Source organism: Oncorhynchus tshawytscha, linkage group LG28 (genome assembly GCF_018296145.1).
Source record: "Oncorhynchus tshawytscha isolate Ot180627B linkage group LG28, Otsh_v2.0, whole genome shotgun sequence".
Classification (NCBI taxonomy): domain Eukaryota; kingdom Metazoa; phylum Chordata; class Actinopteri; order Salmoniformes; family Salmonidae; genus Oncorhynchus; species Oncorhynchus tshawytscha.
Window position 1 is genome coordinate 9,657,226 of NC_056456.1, and position 20,736 is coordinate 9,677,961.

A 20,736-nucleotide genomic window follows, 5' to 3' on the forward strand; every position below is an offset into this window, starting at 1 on the left:
AGCACACAGCCAAGACGACGCAGAAGTGGCTTCGGAACAAGTCTCTGAATGTCCTTGAGTGGCCCAGCCAGAGCATCTCTGGAGAGACCTGAAAATAGCTGTGCTCCCCATCCAACCTGACAGAGCTTGAGAGGATCTGCAGAGAAAAATGGAATAGACTCCGAATACAGATGTGCCAAACTTGTAGCGTGATACCCAAGACTTGATGCTGTAATCACTGCCAAAGGTGCTTCTACAAAGTACTGAGTAAAGGGTCTGAATACTTATGCAAATGTCATATTTCCGTTAATAAATTAGCAAAAATGTCTACAAATTAGTTTTTGCTTTGTCATGGAGGTATTGTGTGTAGATTGAGGGGGGTGGGGGGCGACTATTTAACAATTTTAGAATAAGGCTATAACATAAGGGGTCTGAACACTTTGCCAAACTTCATGTACAGTGCCTTCTGAAACTATCCTCCACGTTGGGTACCGAATTCTAGTTAGTATTCCAACAAGACTTTTGTCACAACATTATTCTTTGTTGGAGTTTACCAAACTCTGTATAGATATGTTGTGCATCTAATGACTTTTTATCTAGTTTTCCACCAAAACTATTGGTTAGCTTTTGCTTGGCCATTTTTGCTGTTCATTCTCCTCGATAAAATATTTTCAGGTGTGAAATTAAATCAATTGTTTATTTCAATAAAATACACCAAATGACTAAGTTAACTAATCCTTTGCCGATGATTCTCCTCAAACAGTTTGAAAAGGTCTGTAGATCAGTAAGAGTGATTCTCAAGAGAGGCCCAACGTCAATCTAACGTAACTCCAACATGAGTCACGTTGCTTTTTAACATTACCGCAACATTTCTGTAACTGAAACGTTGCGCTAACATTACCATAACATTGTTCTCCAATGTTACATTAATATTGCTCTAACATCAGTAATGTTCCTTTCCAGCTGTGTCACGTCTCTGTACAGCAACTTCCTGTGCAAGGCCCACTCAAGAGTAAAGCCTTCCACATGCCGTCCAATCAAATATCTCCCACACACTGTCCAATCATAGTAGCCCCCCCCCCCAAAAAAAAATTATAATCAGTTATTCATAAGAGAGAAAGAGAATGCTCCTTTCAAACCACTGATTTCATATGAAAAGCAGAATGGAAAGAAAAGGAGAGCCACTGAAGATCCAACAGTAGTGTTCAGGTTAATGCCTGCTTCAACAATGGACCTACAGTTATGTCTCCAGAACCAGGGTTAGAGCACTAGAGTAGACCCTGGGGTGTTGGTGTTTATAGCTGTGCACATGGCCCCTAGGACTGTACGTGTGTGCATATCGGTGTACATGGCCCCTCAAAATGTGTGTGTTGATCAGTATGCATGTCTGTCTAAGTGCATAGCCCTTAGTGGAGTGGTGGTGGCAGGCAGTTAGAGGCTAGTCTTTAGGGGGAAGAGGGGTCAACGGGGTCAGGGTGAATGGCGAGCACTCCAGAGGACTTGAACTTGGGCAGGTGGAGGCCAAACTTGTTCTCCACGCCAGCGAAGGTGGCCACGGCCAGACGGTAGCCTCCCACGTGGTCAGCACTGACCGGAGGAAGCTCAGAGACACGAGATTTAGGAGTGGGCTCAGACCCCGCCGGACGACTGGGGAAAGATAGAAGGAAAATGAGACATTGGAGCTTAACTAACAGTGGTATCTTGAGTTATAACAGTGTGCGCACGCGCATGTACTCACTGTCCTCCGAAGTCCACATATAACCACCGCTGAGACAGAGAAAAACTGTGAATTCGAGCTGGTGGGGGGGGAAGAGAGCGAGACAGAGAAAGTTTGTGTAGTCACTTTGACAGACAAACACCACAACACACACCTCCAGCTCCCTTCCACAGTGCTCCGAATCCCTCCTCCTGCGTGATTTTCCTGAAACAGTCCATGACTCCAGTGTAGGTGGTATGTCCCGCCCTCGCCGCTACCTGCAGGCGTGTCTTGATGACATCAGCAGGTGTCACCAGGGAGGCAGCAGGGATGCCTGGGAAATGGAGTTAGAAAGGGTGTCACTTGAGGCCATGACTGTTTTTGACAATCAAATCAAGTAGAATAGAAAGTGTGAATAGGTCTGTGAAGCGCGTGTACCGCCGATGGCTCCAGAAGCTAGCAGCTGTAACGGGCCTAGTCTACCCTGCTCGTCGGCAAACTGAGCCTTGGTGTGGGCATACACTGGGAAGAAGATGGCTGAGAACGGGATGTCTCGCAATAAACATGCTTTAGCACCCTACATACACAAGTAAACAAAAAGACATTACATTCAATCAAAATGGCTTTCGTTTACCAAAATACAAGAACAATGGCACCAGACGTAATGGCCACACACGCCTACCTTGTAGAGGCCGAACAAGCCAAGGTCTCGGATGACACTGAGGGCGCCAATTCTGGGTCCTGTCGTGATCTCTCCTGCCACCTGCAGTCTGATCTTGACAATCTCCAGCGGGTTCGTAAAGACCACTTGGGAACCCCCTGCCTGCAGAGAGAGAGACAGAAGGTGAAATGAGTGCGAAAGACATGGAGGGAGGGGAGGCTACCACAGCGTCCCATTCAGGTAGAACAGAATGGGACGCGTTTAGAGTTGGGAAGTTTGACAGGAACAGGTTTGGTCGTCGGGTCATACTCACACAGGCTCCGGCCAGCACCTCAGCAGCGAAGGGAATGGTGTCGTCTTTACCAGTGAACTTATCTCTCACAAAGTCATTCATCTACAGGGAGAACAGAGAGCGAGGGGATAAATGAGCAAATAAGTACTACAGAGAGACTAGTCAGGCATGTCTTCAACAAAATACGTGTTGCGTTATCTTAAGGTGCACGTCAATCGTGATTGGCTGAAGGAGAAAAAATAAAAATAAAATAGGGACGGGAGAGATGGAAAGAGGTAAAACAGCAGCCAAGAGGGGAGGAAAACAGCAGCAAAGAGGGGAGGAAAACAGCAGCAAAGAGGGTAGGAAAAGCAAGCAGGAGAGCAACCAAGAATGCACAGTGTCCGTCCGTACCTCTGTAGAATCCAAAGAAGCCTTCGTAGCGCAGCACCTTCTTGGCACAGTCAAAACTGTTCTTGTACATCAGTTCTCCTAAGAACGAGCCTGTACTCCTCTGGTTCTGCATCCTGGTCTTCACCAAGTCTATCGGATACACTGCCGTAGCTCCCATAGCTAGGAGACACACACCTAAGTGCTATTGAAACTAGGATTTTTTTATATATTTTTTAAAACCAAGTCAATTTGTATTTGGGGGGTGGGGGTGGATATATTCCATGAAAATATTCCTTACCTCACCCCCAGTCCCTCACCCCCAGTCCCTCACCTCACCCCCAGTCCCTCACCTCCAGCAATGGAGCCCAAGCTGAACCGGTAGGCCGACTCTGCGGCCTGCAGCAGTACGGACCTAGAACCATCACCCTGGCTCTGCTACACAGAGAGAGGAGAGTTTTACTCACATGCACACTCACTCACGCGCAGTCACACACAAATGCATGTCTCTTACCCGTTTCTGTAACTCGGCCAGGTGATAGGGCAGCGCTCCCTCCTCCAGCGGGGCTATCCTCTCAATGTCAGCAAAGTTCAGGCACCTGAGACAACACCGTGTCATTACCACAACACTCTGAACAGGTGTGTATACAGTACGAGGCTTTTAGAGCAGTGCATGTTTACCCAAAGTGGGAGTGTAGGCCTGAAAGCTGGTACAGGATTTCAATCTCCATGGGAGAGACCTGGCCAAACTTGTTCGCAGCATGGGCAAACTCCTCTAGAGAGAGATGGGTTAATAGTCTGCATAACACACGCTGTGCATCCACACATACTGCAGAGAGATTGAGAGAGCTTGCCAATGACAGTTCCCCTGCTGACAGACTGGCAAAGTGGGATCACGCTACTCCTCTCACGTCTGGAGCACTTCTGACCAGTGTGGCTGTGTCAGTACAGTGTGTGTGTGGGGGGGTATACGATGGGAATGTGTGTGTGGGTATACGCAAGGGCCTGTATAGGTTAAGGTGCACGCATGTTACCTTGAGTGACCTGTGTGTCCTTGCGGGTTCCGGCCAGCGTGCTATAGATCTTGCGGATCAGCTCCATGTTGTTGAGCAGAGCGTTGAAGGCGTTGAAGTAGGAGAAGCTGACCATGTGAGAGGTGCTGCCCCCCGCAGCCTGGGAGGACAATCGCACAGAGGAAGGCGTTAGAACAGGGACGCCCTCTCTATTACTTCCCCTGTTTGTTAACACTCTTATCATACACTCGCTCTTACCGAAACCAGGTTTTCCTCCACAAACACTGTAAGCATGTGGTGTCGGATTGTGGCCATGATGTCACTGAAGTCCATGGCAGAGATGGTGCCGCTCTTGTTCTTGTCCTTCTGGGCAAAGGCCTGGCGCGCATGCTCCAACTGCAACTCCTGTAGGTAGAGAAGAGCGTGTGCAGTGCTTGCCCTAGGATATTTTTCAACAGTGGTGGCAAAGTTCACATGGGCTGTGGTAGCGGGCGAGGCCACTGGCATAGTTTTAGATGCCCTCCTCTTGGCCCGGAGACAAAACGGGGCCGTTTTATGAAGCTACATTTTCTACACATTTGCCACAGCGCTGAGAGAACACGGAGTTTTAAAGCAAATTTCTTGCAATTACACACGTTCATGCCGTGTTGTTATGCTATGGGAATTTCACACGTGCAATATGTCACCGCGTGAGCGCCATGGAGCGTGTGCATGCATGACTGAGTGTATACCTGTAGAAACTGGGTGAACTCGAGGTAGCCGAGGCTTTTCTTGCGGTCGTGTCCAAAGTGCAGGCAGATGAACTCACAGTCCCAGTTAAAGGGGATGTGGTGGTGCACAGTGGTCTGGCTGAAGATGTCCCGCACATTCTCTGTTTGAGGGATGGACAGATCGAGAGAACCATAGAATTAGAATGAGCAGAATGGACATTCCCATTCAATGCAACGTTATGTGACGGGGAGGAACGGCGGCCATATTAGTTGTGCCATTTTAAAAACGTCTTCGCATCATCTCGCACTTTCCTTCTGTGCATGTGTGAACACCGGGACAATAATCGGTTCTGCTCAGTCTATGACAGACCAGCGTTAACCTATATTCATAAATCAGATTAAAACAGTGGCCTTCAGGCTGAGTGACTGTACTAACGAACCATAATTGGTTCCCTTTAATTAGGCGTGCCATATGCGCACACGCACTAAAAAGTGTGTTTGAATGAGAGTGTGTGTGTGTGTATATAAGAGAGCATATTAGTGTGCCAAGTCTCAAAGAATAATCCTATTAAAAAAAAAGTTAAATAAAGATTCTCTGGTACTGGTCTACTTTTTAGCCAGTAGTTCTGAAAGAAGCGCTGCTCACGAGCTAAAAGTGGTCCCCGAAAATTGTGTACTACGTCACATATGTGCATTCTTTTGGGGGCTGGAAACAGTTGAAAGCAGGTAACGCCACCACCCCAACACACACACAGTCACGTACATACCAAAGGAGATGTCTCCAGTGCCGGTCTTGTTAAACAACTGGAAGACTACGATAAAGAGAGCGTCCGGAACACACAGCGCTGACTCAAATGCCAAGAACTCCTGGAATGAGATCAGCCTGTGTGTTTTTTTAAGAAAGAGAGAGAAGCAACGTTAAAACAATATGCGCGATTTCATGAAGGACAACGCTTCAGATACATATTCAATCAGAAGGAGAAAGGTTCAGTTTTTACTGAAACATAATAAAATGTCAGCAGTGATGTAGGGAGAAATTAGGCCATGCACTGATCACTACTTCTTCAAAATGACTCCATGCATTTCAAATAGTGTAAACCAATTGTAATGGATTTCAGGTCATTTCTCTAGAGACTTAAGTGAAAAGACTAGCTGCTTGTAGGTTGTTACTTTTAAACAGCGCTGAATGACAGACATGTGCTTCATCCCCCTGCAAGACACACACACTTGTATCCATTACATGACTGACCTAGGTTACAAACTTTACTTAGTATTTTTACTGTTTACGTTTGTATTTTTTTAACCTTCATTTAGCGAGGCAAGTCAGTTAAGAACAAATTCTTATTTACAATGTTGGCAGGTACCCCACTGTTCCCCGGTAGGCCTTGTTCAGGGTAAAAATCTGTCGTTCTGACCTTGTCAGCTCGGGGATTCGATCCGGCAACCTTTTGGTTACTGGCCCAATGCTCTAACCACTAGGCTACCTGCCACTCAAAACATTAGTTCCCTGACCAGGAATCAAACCCGGGTGATGAGAGCGCTGAATCCTAACCATTAAAAAAAGGCACACCTGTTACTTTGAGACATTTGACCTTGAAGGAGTAAATGTTGTCAGAATCATTAACTATTTAAGCCTATCTCATAAGAGTGGATTAAGTGTATTGAAAGAGCTTGTGCAGTGTGTATAATCTAATCTATAAGCACCCATTAAGGCAGCTTCTGTTCTTAGACCAAATAACATCCTAATTAACTGATCTAAGCATCACCATTGTATATGTGTGGGTATGAAACCTCTATCATTCATTACTGCAGGAGCCTTCTGCACAATGAAAACAATCTCCCATGGTTGATGTGGAGAGGGAGCACAACAGGAGACAAATAGAATGAGGGAGACAGCAGTCTAAGCATAATCAACTGTTAACCATGTACTTGCGAGAGAGCGAGAGAGCGAGAGAGAGTTAACGTAGGCAGCTCTTCACCCGTCCTTGGTTGTGTCGGCTACACCGGCGATGAGCTGGACAGTTTTGGGGTTGTGGTGGATCTGTGTGTGGAGGCCCAGGTACTTCTGCACAAAGTCCCCTGGGGTCATCAACTTCTCACCATCTGCATCCACAACACTGGCATGCTGGGGGGATGGGTTAAAACAGAAATAGACAGTGTCACTTTGGGTTTCCTGCTAAACACTGACATACTGAAGGTGGATTAGGACAGAAAGGGTCCTTGACCTCACCCATCACACTGGCATGCTAAGGTGGTTGAGTGTGATGAGGTAATGTGGCATTGATTTTGTTAAGGCAGTGAATAACTGAAATATCTACAAACAAGCCATGAACAATTAATAAAATAGGCCATCACTCTAAATATAACTTCCAAAAAAATAAAAATAATTATGAATGACTTGATATTTATAAAGGGTTCCGTGTCCAATCCCTCAGACAAGGAATTTTGCAGAATATTTTTCTTGTCTCTTTATGTAACCTCTCCAACACCTTGAGAGACATCTTTAGACATTTGTGTAAAGCCCACCTGTCTTCACCAGCTTTGTTAACCCACACGAGGCACTGACTGCTATCAAAAGTGTGAGGGCGTGTCGTTGAAGCACAACATCATGAAACTACAGTATACAACAGAGAATACACTATAGAAGAGTCTTCGCTCAGGTTCCCGCTCAGGACCTCACTGTAGAGCCTAATGTACAATCTGCTGCCCCACACTCATCTTGCAAGGTGAGACATACAGTCTGGACACACCTACCCCATTCCAGGGTTAAAAAACAACAAAATAACACATATTGAATCATGTAGTAACCCCCCAAAAAAGTGTTAGACAAATGAAAATTATATTTGAGATTCTTCAAAATAGCCACCTTGAAAGCTGTTGCACACGCTTGGCATTCTCAAGCATTCCTGATGAAGCTAGTTGAGAGAATGCCAAGATTGTGCAAAGGGTGGCTACTCTGATAAATCTAAAATATTTCCTGGTTACTACATGATTCCATGTGTCATTTCATAGTTTGTCTTCACTATTATTCTACAATGTAGAAAATAGTCTAAATAAGTAGCCATTGAATTAAGTGTGTGGCACTGTAGTGTGTGTGTGCGGTGCTCGACTTGGACTGAAATGGGTGTCGGTACTCATTGTGGGTTTATATTTAGGTGTAGGCGCTCCACAATACTTTTGAGCTAATAATTCCGCAAGAAGATCAAGAGTTCAAGCAGCAGAACATTGTGAGATTCCGGTATTCAACTCCAGCGAACTTCTGCCCAAATCAAGCACTGTGCGTGGTAGGGGATTCAGTCACACAGCTCCTCACAAGACACCCGCAAGCTAAATGATGTCAGACCTCTAATTAGTTGACCCTAGCCCAAAATCTTTCCACACTGAAATGAACTCTACAGCAGGCGTAAAGGTGAAGGACAACCAGAGATGTTCTTACCTTCTGAAAAATAACCTTCAGCTCGTTCGGGTCCGCTCGTTTGGTGGATTGCACCTGCCAAGCAATACGAATAATAGTATAACGTTAAGGTAACGTTTCCCAAACTCGGTGCACGTTTTGGTTCTCGCCACACAGCTGATTGAAATAATCAACGAATCATCTAGCTTTGATCATTTGAATCAGCTGTGTAGTGTTAAGGAAATAAAAAACATGCACCGAGTTTGGAAAACGCTGTATTTAACGCATCATATGACGTTGTGCAGCGAAAACACAGTGAACGTATTTATATAGCTGAATGCAAACAGATCAGCAGTTTTGGTTGATGACAACTAACGTTATCAGTAATAAATATTATCTAGCTGGTGACAATTGGATAAAACTGGAATGCCTCTTGAGGTTGTGTCCTTGCAATTAGAAATAACTAATTAAAATATTTCAAAAGCAGGCAGAGGACTTGAAAGATTGCGATCATACGAGACCGACAATTACTTGTCAAAACGAATGCTAATGGAGAAAAAAAAAACATCACACAAGCTATTACTGTGTAGGCGAGTTGACCATGAAAAACAGTGTTTCTAACTAACGACAGTAGTTAACTGTTTCCAAGTTGTGTTGCTATTCTTATAGCTATCTACTCAGATGAAGACACAAACCATTCCAAATGACTCGTTGGGTTTAAAACCGCAAAGAATAGATCAGACGAGTGGGCAGTTGAGTGATGCGGTTGTCATTATTGCACAATATTGCCAGTTAGCTGTAGTATTGCAATGATAATCAAAAGATACAGCTGCTAGCCCTTATCGCCAACTGGGTTTGTGGCTGTTCATTCAAGGCCAGAGACCGGGCGTTAGCGCAGTCAAATTATCCCAGAAACCATGTACAACGAAACAGATAAAGCACGTAGACTACATTAAAAACGATTTCTATAAACGTAAAGCAAGCAATGCCGAAGTCACCTCGAACGCCATACTGGTTTTGACGTCACGTATAGTCGCTGGCGCAAACGCTTTCACTGGAGAATTCCAAATAAATTAAATCAAAAAGCGAGCTCCGGTGCAATTTGAGACGATTGCAACAAACCCGCTAGTCTAGTGCAGTGTGTCCCACCTGTCTTTTTTTGTTAAAAAAAAAGGTGTGTTAGCTGTAGTAATCGTGTGCCAACATTCCATGGTTTGAGCATTCCGTAGATGTTGTAAGGATACGTCTTTTTGCACAGGTTTGAAATCGGAGCCTGAAAACAGACCAACTCACTGACCACAATCCAGATCATTTGACCAATGAACCTGGCCACACATCATTTTGAGTTTGGGAAAACGAATAATAAACCAGGTGTATTCTGCATGCATAGACCTATAGGCTACACATCAACCAATTATTTAAAGACCTGTAGGCTCTGTCTGAGACTGAAACTCACTCAACCTGGTAGACTGGAAACCCTGAAGCAGTAATCTAATAATAGCCATTTTTTTTATGTATATATTTTTTTTAAATACAACTACAGGAGCCTGCTCTCAATATTTAAAATGCACCAGAGAGCATCATTTAGCAACAGATGATCAAAAAGCACATTTATCTGTTTGATGGATTTGCGAAAACTGCATTACTTTTCATGTTTCAGTTCTACCTGCAGACAATAGACAATATAAAATCCATTGTTTTTTATAATTCAGTTTCCTTTTACTGTAAACCACTCTACATTTTTTGGGTTGAGTGTCTAATGTGTGCATTTTTGGCAACATACTATCTAAAAGTGAATGAGTCATATTTACTTCATAGAATGTACAGTACAATTTCTTTTTGTAAGTGACGGAATTGCTGCCGTAAAAGCTTTATTAGCAACATAAAATTGCTGCCAGTGATCAACAACACATCCAACATACATGGCCTTTGGTTCCAAATGTGTACAAAATAAAACACAATTACAGTAAAAACAAGGCACAGAAGGGAAAAAAAAACACAAAAATGCAGTCCTGCTCTAATCTATACCATCTTCATCAGTCTCGTCCACGTCACATCTTATGTCGTCTCTCGCTATGCACCTTGGATAGAGACGCTTGGCAGGCTTTACCCACCCCTGGCAGTCTTCAGCTGAGATGTCTCTGCACCTTGGATAGAAACGCTTGTCATGCCTTACCCACCCCTGGCAGTCTTCAGCTGAGATGTCTCTGCACCTTGGATAGAGACGCTTGTCATGCCTTACCCACCCCTGGCAGTCTTCAGCTGAGATGTCTCTGCACCTTGGATAGAGACGCTTGTCATGCCTTATCCACCCCTGGCAGTCTTCAGCTGAGATGTCTCTGCACCTTGGATAGAGACGCTTGTCATGCCTTATCCACCCCTGGCAGTCTTCAGCTGAGATGTCTCTGCACCTTGGATAGAAACGCTTGTCATGCCTTATCCAACCCTGGCAGTCTTCAGCTGAGATGTCTCTGCACCTTGGATAGCGCTTGTCAGACGCTTGGCAGGCTTTAGAGTCGCTGAGATGTCTCTGCAGGCTTTATGCCCCACCCCTGGCAGTCTTCAGCTGAGATGTCTCTGCACCTTGGATAGAAACGCTTGTCATGCCTTACCCACCCCTGGCAGTCTTCAGCTGAGATGGCTCTGCACCTTGGATAGAGACGCTTGTCATGCCTTACCCACCCCTGGCAGTCTTCAGCTGAGATGTCTCTGCATCTTGGATAGAAACGCTTGTCATGCCTTATCCACCACTGGCAGTCTTCAGCTGAGATGTCTCTGCACCTTGGCATAGAAACGCTTGTCATGCCTTATCCACCACTGGCAGTCCTCAGCTGAGATGTCTCTGCACCTTGGATAGAAACGCTTGTCATGCCTTATCCACCACTGGCAGTCTTCAGCTGAGATGTCTCTGCACCTTGGATAGAAACGCTTGTCATGCCTTATCCACCACTGGCAGTCCTCAGCTGAGATGTCTCTGCACCTTGGATAGAAACGCTTGTCATGCCTTATCCACCCCTGGCAGTCTTCAGCTGAGATGTCTATGCATCTTGGATAGAGACGCTTGGCAGGCTTTACCCACCCCTGGCAGTCTTCAGCTGAGATGTCTATGCATCTTGGATAGAGATGTCGCTTGGCAGGCCTTATCCACCCCTGGCAGTCTTCAGCTGAGATGTCTCTGCACCTTGGATAGAAACGCTTGTCATGCCTTATCCAACCCTGGCAGTCTTCAGCTGAGATGTCTCTGCAGCCGGCTTCCATTGCATCCAGGAGGGACATTTGGTCATGTGGCCGATGATCATACACTTTCCACCTCCAGGTAGAAAAACATTCCTCAATGGGGTTGAGGAAAGGCGAGTAGGGGGGGAGGAAAAGGGAAACCATTTTTGGATGGGCTGCAGACCAGTTTGTGATTGGTGGAATGCTACATTGTCCCATGCAATCATAAATGTCCTCATGTTTCCTCCCAGCTGTTCTCTTTCTGCTTCTGGCACCAGTTGTTGGTGGAGGTCATCTAAAAACAAAAGGCGCTCAGTGTTGTAGGGACCAATCTGGCATTTCTGCAGGACCAAACCAGCACTCGAGATTGCAGCACACATTGTGATGTTTGACCGGGCACATTAACTTTTCCCATTAACTTTTCCCGATGACGTTTCTTCCCCACCTATGTGTTTTTGAAAGGTTAAACCCTGCCTCGTCTACATAAATGATTTAATGTGGGGTCTGATTAGCCTCCAACTCCATGATTCTGAAAGAAATCAAACACTATGTGTAAATTATTTTCAGTGTGTCCTACTATATGTGCTGTAACCCATGTTTACATGTAGAGTAGAATAGTGTAAAACTCACTATAGAACAAGACATATTGGATGGACACCATACCTGGACATATTGGTGCCGGAGTTACTTAACCCACTCACTGTCCCTTTCAAAAGGAACTGTGTACAACTGTTTCATTCCAACTCTGTGCTTGGTCAGAGTCTGAGCGATGGGAGCCTGATGCTTTCCACACTGTGAAATACCAGGTTGTCCTCTACAATTCTGGTCTGAATTTCTCTCACTTTTAATTGCATTGTCTGCAATGACCAATCCTACAATGGCATGCTCTTGGTTTTCACTGATGAGCTTTCCTCTTCTCCCCCAGAGAGAGAAAGACGTTGCGTCCTTTAGAGGAACAAAAATACAACATATGTATTTGCATTGGGACTGGTGGCCTACAGTTACTGTGGGACATAGCAACAGTAATGATAGAAGAAGCCTTTGTGAAATGCATTACTTACCTATTGGTTTGCTGAAAATTCTGGATAACGGAAGCCAAGGTTGACCATCTGAGATTGGGCTGGACTCTTTCACCAGCCTCTCTCAGTGATAGACCCATGATTGCATGGGTCCAGTATTAGGCTGGACTTTTTCACCAGCCTCTTCTCAGTGATAGACCATAGTATTAGGCTGGACTTTTTCACCAGCCTCTCTCAGTGATAGACCATAGTATTAGGCTGGACTTTTTCACCAGCCTCTCTCAGTGATATACCATAGTATTAGGCTGGACTTTTTCACCAGCCTCTTCTCAGTGATAGACCATAGTATTAGGCTGGACTTTTTCACCAGCCTCTCTCAGTGATAGACCATAGTATTAGGCTGGACTTTTTCACCAGCCTCTTCTCAGTGATAGACCATAGTATTAGGCTGGACTTTTTCACCAGCCTCTCTCAGTGATAGACCATAGTATTAGGCTGGACTTTTTCACCAGCCTCTTCTCAGTGATAGACCATAGTATTAGGCTGGACTTTTTCACCAGCCTCTCTCAGTGATAGAACACGGTTTATCACAGGGTCTATGATGGTGGCTCTTATTTCATCAGTGACAACAGCTCTTACTCTCCTTTGAACACCACCGTGCATTCTTACTCCTCTCCCCCTACCTCTCCATCTCCCTTGTCCTGGTCCAACTACTCCTCTCCCTGGTCCAGCTACTCCACTGCCTGGTCCAGTTACTCCTCTGCCTGGTCCAGCTACTCCTCTGCCTGGTCCAGCTACTCCTCTGCCTGGTCCAGTTACTCCTCTGCCTGGTCCAGCTACTCCTCTCCCTGGTCGAACTACCCCTCTCCCTGGTCCAGCTACTCCTCTGCCTGGTCCAACTACTCCTATCCCTGGTCCAGCTACTCCTCTGCCTGGTCCAACTACTCCTATCCCTGGTCCAACTACTCCTATCCCTGGTCCAGCTACTCCTCTCCCTGGTCGAACTACCCCTCTTCCTGGTCCAGCTACTCCTCTGCCTGGTCCAACTACTCCTCTGCCTGGTCCAGCTACTCCTCTACCTGGTCAAACTACCCCTCTCCCTGGTCCAGCTACTCCTCTCCCTGGTCCAACTACCCCTCTTCCTGGTCCAGCTACTCCTCTCCCTGGTCCAGTTACTCCTCTGCCTGGTCCAACTACTCCTCTCCCTGGTCCAACTACCCCTCTCCCTGGTCCAACTACCCCTCTCCCTGGTCCAGCTACTCCTCTCCCTGGTCCAGTTACTCCTCTGCCTGGTCCAACTACCCCTCTCCCTGGTCCAGCTACTCCTCTGCCTGGTCCAACAACTCCTCTCCCTGGTCCAGCTACTCCTCTCCCTGGTCGAACTACCCCTCTCCCTGGTCCAGCTACTCCTCTCCCTGGTCCAACTACCCCTCTCCCTGGTCCAGTTACTCCTCTCCCTGGTCCAGTTACTCCTCTCCCTGGTCCAGCTACTCCTCTGCCTGGTCCAGCTACTCCTCTCCCTGGTCCAGCTACTCCTCTCCCTGGTCCAGTTACTCCTCTCCCTGGTCGAACTACCCCTCTCCCTGGTCCAGGTACTCCTCTCCCTGGTCCAGCTACTCCTCTCCCTGGTCCAGTTACTCCTCTCCCTGGTCCAGCTACTCCTCTGCCTGGTCCAGCTACTCCTCTCCCTGGTCCAGCTACTCCTCTCCCTGGTCCAGTTACTCCTCTCCCTGGTCCAGCTACTCCTCTGCCTGGTCCAGCTACTCCTCTCCCTGGTCCAGCTACTCCTCTCCCTGGTCCAGTTACTCCTCTCCCTGGTCCAGCTAATAAATCCAAAGAGTCCCCTTTTTACTGTGTATGTCCATGTAATTGAGAGAACTTCAACACCTGGCTATGTCTTCGATTGAGATTAGAATCAACTGTGGTTGGTCTATTTTACACAACTTACAGTAAATCAGCTTTTTCTCAATGTTTCAATTATCTGTTCATTCAAAAATGCTTATCAGCTGTTTCAGTATAGCTTTTGATCTGCTGTTGTTGCAGAAGTAGAGGCTTTATATTATATTTAAGGTTTTGAACACTATATCTTCATTTCTGGCATGCTGTGTTCAAGCATTTGTAATTAAGACAAGAACGATCCATAATTTTGGCATTGCGTAAGCTTGTACGTTAAGAAAATGTAAGCATTTTAGAAACCTGTTGCATATTCTGTGAAAACAACATAAATTGCATTGATGATATGGTCCACAACAGACAGATGTTGTGCTAATTGTGTTTAGAGTTTTGAAATGTGACTACAGATTGTAGAAAAGGATGTTAGCGATTGTAAAAAACTGTAAAGGGGTGTTGTATCACCACGAGCTGCCAGAACAGCTTCAAAAGTGCCTTGGCATAGAGTCTACAAGTAGACATAAACCATGCCAGGAGAATGCACCCCACACCATAACATATACTTTGTGTCCCTTGTTTACTCAAGCGTTTCCTTTATTTGTGGCAGTTACCTGTATGCCTATGGGGCTATGCATGCAGAATACACCTGGAATACACCTGGTTTATTATTCGTTTTCCCAAACTACATTTTTTTTGGTGAGACCAGGTTAATTGATCAATTGATCTGAATAGCGGTCAGTGAGGTAGTGGTGTAATTTCATGCTCACATTTCAAACCCGTGCAATAAACGGTATCATTACATCACCCATGGAATGCTCAAACCGTGGAATGTTGTCACGCGATTACTACAGCTAAATTAACACACGGCACGCCCCAACCTTTAGCACAAAAAGACAGATGGACACACTACACTAGACTAGTGGGTTTGATGCAATCTTCTCAAATTGCACCAGAGCTCTCTTTTTTATTTCATGTATTATTATATTATTATTATTACTTATTTTCATTTATCAGTCCAAGTCGAAGTGAATTTATTGAACAATAAAATATTAAATGTCTTAAGAGGAAAATACAGTCTATTCCTGAGCATCATCGCCTTTTTATAGTGTATCAAACCATACTTCTTGGCTTTACTCAGCCAGGACCGGATTAAGAATCTCAAAATGAGCTACTTTGAAAAATAGTGCTGCTGTTAGCTACAAATTGGGAGGTGTTGAGAAAAAAATGGTTTCTATTAGTTCCACAGACAGATTAGTCTTCTGATTTCTAAACTGTACATACAAATATAAATACATCTACAATACGAAAACTGACAGCCCCAATAAACCATAGAAATATAATCCATAGATGGCACTTTCCATTCAAATCAGGACTGGCATCCATTGCTACTGTACCCATTAGTTTAACAGTCAAATTCCCAGGGTAAGAGGTTACAAAACCCTTTTATGGATTATAAATCTATGGCCACAAGGAACAAGCTGTAGCCTATATTTGGTGTGCATACTGCCCAAACTGCAGCCTTCCTGACTGTAGGCATACAGGTAACTGACAAAATAAAGGAAACACTTGAGTAAACAAGGGATACAAAGTATATGTTATGATGTGGGGTGCATTCTCCTGGCATGGTTTATGTCTACTTGTAGACTCTATGCCAAGGCACTTTGAAGCTGTTCTGGCAGCTCGTGGTGGCGCAACACCATTTTAAGACACTTTATTTTGGTGTTTCCTTAATTTTGGCAGATACATGTATGTGCTTGTGATACAATTTATTCCACAGTTATTTTTTATAAACTATTGATCATCTGTTGCTAAATTTTGCACTCTGCTGTATTTTGAACATTGAGAGCGGGCTCCTGTAGTTGGATTAAAAAAACAATTATACATTTAAATGTTTTTATTTTTGATTATTTGATTTTTTTGCCTCTTGGGCCGTCTACGGGCTTGGGCCCAGCCCGACGTCAACCCATAATTTAATGGCCTGTAGGTTCTCTCTGAGACTGAAACTCACACAACGTGGTAGACTGGAAACCCTGAAGCAATAATCCAATAATTAGCCTAATCCAAATGCTGTAGTCCTATACATTGTGAAGGCCAACTAAATATTCTGTTTCCTAGATTGTCTATAGGGCCTCATATCAAATTCCAAGTTTTTCACATCCCATTGTTCACCAGGTGAATAAAAATCATAACCAAATTTGAAACACTGTGTGTAAACATTCCCCCTTTCCGCTGATCTGACATCAGTTTAACACGGACTCTCTCTCTCTCTCTCTCACTCTCTCACTCTCTCTCTCTCTCTCTCTCTCTCTCTCTCTCTCTCTCTCTCTCTCATTTTATGGCAGGCAGCAATGTAGTGCGCTGCCAACCCACAGCTCTCTGCATCCTCCCCCAACAGGACGGGTAGCCTATCCTCATCAGAGAGGTAATTTGAAACCTTGAATAAAGGTTTCACATTTAGGGAAATTACACTCTCTAATTGTTTTATATTTTTTTAAACATTTTGTCAGGAAATGCAGCTGTCTCAGGTTCTGCTGTGGTCCCGTGGTTGCACAGCCTTTCCTCTAGAGGGAGCCATGTTTTCATGTGTCTACTCTTCTCAATGGCAAGGCTGTGCTCGCTGAGCCTGTACTTTGTCAAGGTTTTTCTAAGGTTTTGATCAAGAACCATGTTCAAATAGTTTGCCGGTGTACTGTCATTTTAGGGCCAGATAGCACTGCATTTTGCTTTGTGCTTGTGTTTCCCAATAAGTAATGTAGATTTGTTTTGACTTTGATGTAATTTGGTTAATTCTGATTGATTGGATGTTCTGGCCCTGAGACTTCAATGTGTTAGTAGAACAGGTTTGTGAACTCAGCTGGATGAGGGGACTCTTTTCTCTGCTCAGCTCAGCTCTTGGCATTGCATTGCACTGTATTTTAGATGTTTCCAAAACTTAATTGCTCTTTTTTAAATATTTTTTTACTAGTGGATATTGGCCTAATTCTGTCCTGCATGCATTGTTTGTAGTTTTTGTCGTGGAGAATCGTTTCAAAATATAACACTTACAAGAACTTGTGAATTCAATATAGGCTTTTAATACAAACATACAGTATCAGAAGCCGAGCTGGTCCGCAGAACAACTCCCTTCCCTAAGCTCTGGCTCTGTATTTATACACATACAACATATGAGTCCATCTCACATGGAAATGAAGTTACTTCCCTCAATCCATCTGCCACCATTATCTTTCTATCTGTGCTTCCTGCTTGTTCACGCCCAATAACGCCCATATCGGCTTTCAGTTAAGTTATAATGGTGACAGGACCTCTTCATGTCCCAAAAATAATACATGCCCATCTTATCCTATGGGCCCCTTATGTTTAGCTTGGTGTGTTCTCTGGTATGTCTGTCCTTATTAGGACTCGTAGACTATGTGTCTCTTCTAACATTCCTTCAGCATCTTCATTTCCTAAAAATAATATATGTACTATGTCTATAGTCCATCAGTTGGTCATTTGGCTGACCCCCTCCTTTGTGTGTCCCTCTGACCTCGGTATGTCCAGCTGTCCTATGCACTCATGGCCTTGCTTTGGTTTCCTGTCCTCTACAATAGACAATGCATTTTACCCTAAACATTTATGCATTTTATGGCTTTGACCATTACGTCTGTTATTTTTTGGTTTCCTGTTTTTACCAGAATGGCAAATGCACTCTAAGTGTGTCCTCTTCCCCTTGTGGTCTAATGTACACCTTTGCTCTACAGTATTACATTTATCCCTATATGTACCGTTTGCTCCCACATTTTCCTCTGGACATGTAGGAGAATCTTACAGAACTCTGCATGCAGGGTTTCAATGGGGTGTTTGTCCCATTGGGTGAAATCTTGTTTTGCAAGTGGACCCCACATCTCGCTGCCATAAAGTGCAATTGGTTCAATGACACATTCAATTCGTTTTAGACAAATTTCAATAGGTATTTCAATTTGATTTGTTTTTTTAATGTCGTAGAACGCGTTGCGTGCTTTCTCTCTCAGTTCATTCACTGCATCATTAAGGTGTCCAGTTGAGCTTATTTTTAAACATAAGTAATTACAGTGTGTGCAGTACTCTATATATTTTGTACCAATTGAGAACTTTTGTCTAATTCCCTGAGATCTGGATCTTCTCTGGAAAATTATTTTAGTATTTTGGGGTTTATTGCCAGGGCCCAGGTGCTGTGGGTGACAGCAGGCATGGGTCATCTGCGAAGAGCAGGCATTTAACCTCTGAATTGTGGAGACTAACACCAGGGGCTGAGGTTTTTTACTAGAATAGTGGCCAATTCGTTTATGTAAATAATTAAGGAAGTTTAGAACTCTTACATTTATAATACTACAGAAAACCTTCCCCAGGCTACTGTTCACACAAATGCCTCTGTAATTGTTGGGGACAAATTTGTCTCCGTTCTTAAAGATTTGGGTTATGAGTCATTGATTCTAGATGTCAGGGAAATAAACTCCACTCAGGATCAAGTTAAACAGTTTTAATATAGCCAATTGAAATTGTGCACTAGTGAACTTGAGCATCTCATTTAGGATGCCATCAGGTCCGCATGCTTTTTTAAATTTTAGGGCCTGAAGTTTCTTATTGGTCAGTAATTGGGGAGTCCAATGGATATTGATTGTCCTTTATAGATTTTTCTAACCCATCCAACTTCTCATGAATTTGGCATTGTTCTCCATTTGCATCAATTTGAATGGTGTTCCATAGTGTTTTAAAATGGGTTGTCTATATGTCACCATTCTGTATCGCTAATTCCTCTTGTTTAGATTTATTACATTTTTTTCTCCAATTTTGCCAGAAGTTGTTTGTGTTTATGGACTTCACAATTAGTGTCAGCTGCTTGCTGTTGTGCTGTGCTTTTTTGGTTCTGAGTGTGCCTACGGGGAGTAGGTCTGAGACACTGCCAGGACAACAATCTCTCCCTCAATGTCAGCAAGGCCATGTAGCTGATCGTGGACTACAGGAAAAAGCAGGGGAAGCACATCCAGGATCTTAATACCAGGCAATGTCTAAGGAAGGTCCAGAAAATTGGCACATATTTCAGCCACCCAAGCCATGGACTGTTCTCTGTGCTACCGCCAGGCAAGCAGTATTAGAGCATCAAGTCTCAGACCAACAGGCAATTAGACTGTAGAATTGCTAATCAATGGCCACCCGGAGTCCTGGATTATCTGTATATCTGTAGACTATATCCCACCATATACACTGCTGCTACTATCCTTTAACCCTGCATACATGTGAATATCTACATCAATTACCACGTATCCCTGCATATTGTTATGGTATTGGTACACCTTGTACACTGAGTATACAAAACATTAAGAACATCTGCTCTTTCCATCACTTAGACTGACCAGGTGAATCCAGGTGAAGCCATGATCCCTTATTGATGTCACTTGTAAATCCACTTCGATCACTGTAGATGAAGGGGAGGAGACAAGTTAAAGAAGGATTTTTAAGAATTGAGACAATTGAGACATGACTTATACTAGAGGTCGACCGATTAATCAGATTAATTAGGACCGATTTCAAGTTTTCATAACAATCGGAAATTGGTATTTTTGGGAGCCGATTTGCCGATTTAAAAAAAATGTTTTAATTTGTATTTTTTATACCTTTATTTAACTAGGCAAGTCAGTTAAGAACACATTCTTATTTTCAATGACGGCCTAGGAACGGTGGGTTAACTGCCTTGTTCAGGTGCAGAACGACAGATTTTCACCTTGTCAGCTCGGGGGATCCAATCTTGCAACCTTACAGTTAACTAGTACAACGCAATAACGACTTGCCTCTCTCTCGTTGCACTCCACAAGGAGACTGCCTGTTGCACAAATGCAGTAAGCCAAGGTAAGTTGCTAGCTAGCATTAAACTTATCTTATAAAAAACAATCAATCATAATCACTAGTTAACTACACATGGTTGATGATATTACTAGATATTATCTAGCGTGTCCTGCGTTGCATATAATCTGACTGAGCATACAAGCATACAAGTGTCTAAGTATCTGACTGAGCAGTGGTAGGCAGAGGCGTAAACATTCGTTCAAACAGCACTTTTGTGTGTTTTGTCAGCAGCTCTTCGTTGTGCGTCAAGCATTGCGCTGTTTATGACTTCAAGCCTATCAACTCCCGAGATGAGGCTGGTGTAACCGAAGTGTAATGGCTAGCTAGTTAGCGCGCGCTAATAGCGTTTCAAACGTCTCTCGCTCTGAGCCTTGGGGTGGTTGTTTCCCTTGCTCTGCATGGGTAAAGATGCTTCGATGGTGGCTGTTGTCGTTGTGTTGCTGGTTCGAGCCCAGGGAGGAGCGAGGAGAGGGACAGAAGCTAAACTGTTACACTGGCAATACTAAAGTACCTATAAGAACATCCAATAGTCAACGGTTAATGAAATACAAATGGTATAGAGGGAAATAGTCCTATAATTCCTATAATAACTACAACCTATAACTTCTTACCAGGGAATATTGAAGACTCATGTT

The 20,736-nt window shown here is 44.1% G+C and overlaps 1 pseudogene; it reads right to left on the minus strand.

Annotated features, from left to right (window-relative positions):
- Positions 1-334: 334 nt before the first annotated feature.
- LOC112227321 lies at positions 335-8,216 on the minus strand (annotated as a pseudogene).
- Positions 8,217-20,736: the final 12,520 nt, after the last annotated feature.